At 45.7% G+C, this 3470-nt stretch overlaps 1 pseudogene; it reads right to left on the reverse strand.

The window, feature by feature from the left end:
* Window positions 1-1019: 1019 nt before the first annotated feature.
* Window positions 1020-2038, reverse strand: LOC100581291 (annotated as a pseudogene).
* Between the last annotated feature and the right edge of the window lie 1432 nt (window positions 2039-3470).

Raw genomic sequence — 3470 nt, forward strand, 5'->3', positions numbered from 1 at the left:
TCATATCCAAGGGGGATGTTATTTTTAATGTCACCGGGGGTGTATATCATGAGAATTCAATGCCTGTGATACTATTCCTAATATCCTAGGGGCATGCCCTTCCTAACGTCACATGGGATGTACACCATGTGTGTACACCTGCTGTGATATCATTCGTAATATCCTAGGGGAATGTTACTCCGATGACACAGGCGGTGTACACCATATGTGTACACCGCCTGTGTTATTATTCATAATATCCTAGGAGGATGTTCCTTTTAATGTCACAAAGCGTGTACAAAATGTCACAAAAGGTGTTCACCCTGTGACGTTATCTGTAATACCCTAGAAGGATGTTACTCCTAATATGTCACAGGGGTGTACACCCTTTGATATTATTTGTCATCTCATAGAGAGACATGACTTCAAAGATCACAGTGGATGTACACATATAGTGTATACCCCGTGACATGATTCGTAATATCCTAGAGAGATACAACTCCTGATATCACAGTGCGCGTCCCTCGTGTGTGTACACCCTTGATATTAGTCGTAATATCCAGGGTAACTATTACTCCTCATATCACACAGTGTGCACACGCTGTGATATTCTTCATCATACTTTAGGGAGATATTGCTTCTAATATCACAGTGGTCGTACCCCATGTGTGTATACTCTGTGACAGTATTTTTTTTTTTTTTTTGAGACGGAGTCTCGCTCTTTCACCCAGGCTGGAGTGCAGTGGCGCGATCTCGGCTCACTGCAAGCACTCCGCCTCCTGGGTTCACGCCATTCTCCTGCCTCAGCCTCTCCGAGTAGCTGGGACTACAGGCGCCCGCCACCACGCCCGGCTAATTTTTTGTATTTTTAGTAGAGACGGGGTTTCACCGTGGTCGTGACAGTATATTTTATATCCTAGGGAGGTATTACTCCTAATGTCACAGTGGGTGTTCACCCTGTAATATCATTCTTATTTGACCTTGCAGCCTTTTTTAACCCACACTACAGAAGGAATGGAACAGATAAGAAGATATTGAGATTAGGCTGTGCTCTCGTGCGGCCACCACAGGACACTTTTAATAGCCCTGTTTCTCAGGCTGTCGACGAAGGGGTTCAGCATGGGGGTGACCACCGTGTACATCACTGAGGCCACTGCAGCCTTTCTCAGGGAAGATGACACATCTGAACTGAGGTACCCCCAAATGCCTGTTCCATAAACTCAGCAAACAACTGACAGGTGAGACCCACAGGTGGAGAAGGCTTTATACCTCCCACCTGACGATGAAACCCTCAGAATGGAGGAAACAATTTTATAGTGAGAGAAAAGGGTCCCCAAGATGGGAAGGAAACCAAATACGGCAGCAGGGAAATACATGATTATGTTATTGGTGAAGGTGTCACAACATGCAAGAGGGGGGAGTTGAGAAGGGTCACAGAAGAAATTAGGAATTTCCACATCCTTGAAGCAGGTCATTAGCAAGGCAATCAAGTTGTGCAGCTGGGAATCTAAAAGACTGAGAAGAAAAAAAAAAAAGACAAAACTAGGAAGCCACAGAAACACGGGTTCATGATGGCTGAATGATATAGAGGGTGACAAGTGGCTACAAACCGGTCATAGGCCATCACACTCAGGAGCATGTCTCTCTTCCATGCCTCCAAAAATGGCAAAGAGAGACATCTGAGTCAGGCGGCCTGCATAGGAGATGACTCTGCTGTGAGACTGGATGTCCACAATCATCTTGGGGACCGTGGTGGTGGTGAAACCGATGTCAGGCAAGGACAGGTTGGAGAGGAAGAAGTACATGGGGGTGTGGAGGTGGGAGTCAGGGCTGATGGCCAGGATGATGAGCAGGTTTCCCAGCACCGTGACCAGGCACACAGACAGGAACAGCCCAGCAAGGACCGGCTGGCGTTCTGGATTCTCTGAGGTTCTAGGAGGAGGAATATAGAGACATCTGTTAGATTCTGTGGGTCTGTGGAGATTGGACACCTTTTGCCTAGAAAAGAGGATTGAAAAATCAGAAACAAGGAAACGAACACCCGGCATTGTGTCTGCATATTGCATAGAGGCAATTCACAAGTAATGTTTTCAGATTTCAGAGAAACCCACACTCAGCAATATTTTGCAGTTCTGACAAACTCCATTGTCTTCTAATGCTTTCATCATTGATTTCTGTGTTATTCACTTCTTCCTGTACACACCTGCCTTAGAGATACTAGATTCAAGAATGTTCCAAGAACCAGCTCATCATATTTAAGAAATTCGTAATTGCTAGAAAATACAGCCTATCTTTTCTGAAGGAAACTCTGTAAGAAAACCATTCTCTTCACTTGAAGAAAAAGGTTATCCTAATTAAAGGAAATTAAGAACTCAAATATTTTATTTGATTTGAATAGATTGATACAAATTCCCTTGATTTAGAACATTTATAAACGCTATGTAACAGCTGAGACCATGCCATCTGGAAATGAAATTAAAGTTGACAGTTCATAAGCAGAAAATAGTTCCACCGGCCAGTTAGGTCCTCGTGATTTCATCATTATGTTTTCTGACTTTTCTCCTTCAAGAGAATAATTGCTTACTCGAATCGGTGGGTCTTGTTTTAAAATTCATGTAAGCTATAACTCCTGTCCTTAGCTTAGGTGGACTCAAGAGTTTTCATCAGAACATTTGGTCAGGCGCGGTGGCTCACGGCTGTAATCCCAGCGCTTTGGGAGGCCGAGGAGGGCGGATCACGAGGTCAGGAGATCAAGACCGTCCTGGCCAACAAGGTGAAACCCCGCCTCTACTAAAAATACAAAAACTTCACGCAGTATGGCGGCGCGTGCCTGTAGTCCCAGCTACTCGGGAGGCTGAGGCAGGAGAATGGGTTGAACCTGGGAGGCAGAGGCTACAGTGAGCCGAGATCACACCTCTGTACTCCAGCGTGGGCAACAAGAGCAAAATTCCATCTCAAAAAACAAAAAACACACACTCTGTCATACTGATGTCACACTGATGACAGCCAATTTTTGTGAACCGAGGAAGCGTCAATTCAATAATTCACATAGATTGTGACTCTTGCTATCTCCTATGTGCCCAGCAAGACACAGGCTCTGGGGAATCAGAAACAAAAGAGACTGACTTGTTCCTCTCACAGTACTCAGTACTTACTGAGATAAGGACGAAAGAAAATGTCCTGTCTGGAATGCAGGGAAATGAGAACTTCAGGTCACGGGATATTTCCGTTGAACTGTATGAAGTTTAAGCTTAAAATATTAACGAATGTATCTAAGATTCACTTTGCCTGCACTTGCCAGGTGCAGGGCTATGTGTCAGGGGTCAGGGTGCACACACCCCTACAGGTCTGGGGGCTCCTGGGTTGCTTCTGGAAGGGCCCGGATGGGGCCTGACTGGAACTGCTGAGGGGTGGAGCTTCTGGGAAAGGCATCCCTCCTAGGGGGGAGTGTCTTGGGCCTGGGGCCATGTGGCAGGGACAGAGATGGGTCC

The sequence above is a fragment of the Nomascus leucogenys genome, chromosome 4 (assembly GCF_006542625.1).
Source record: "Nomascus leucogenys isolate Asia chromosome 4, Asia_NLE_v1, whole genome shotgun sequence".
Taxonomy (NCBI): Eukaryota; Metazoa; Chordata; class Mammalia; order Primates; family Hylobatidae; genus Nomascus; species Nomascus leucogenys.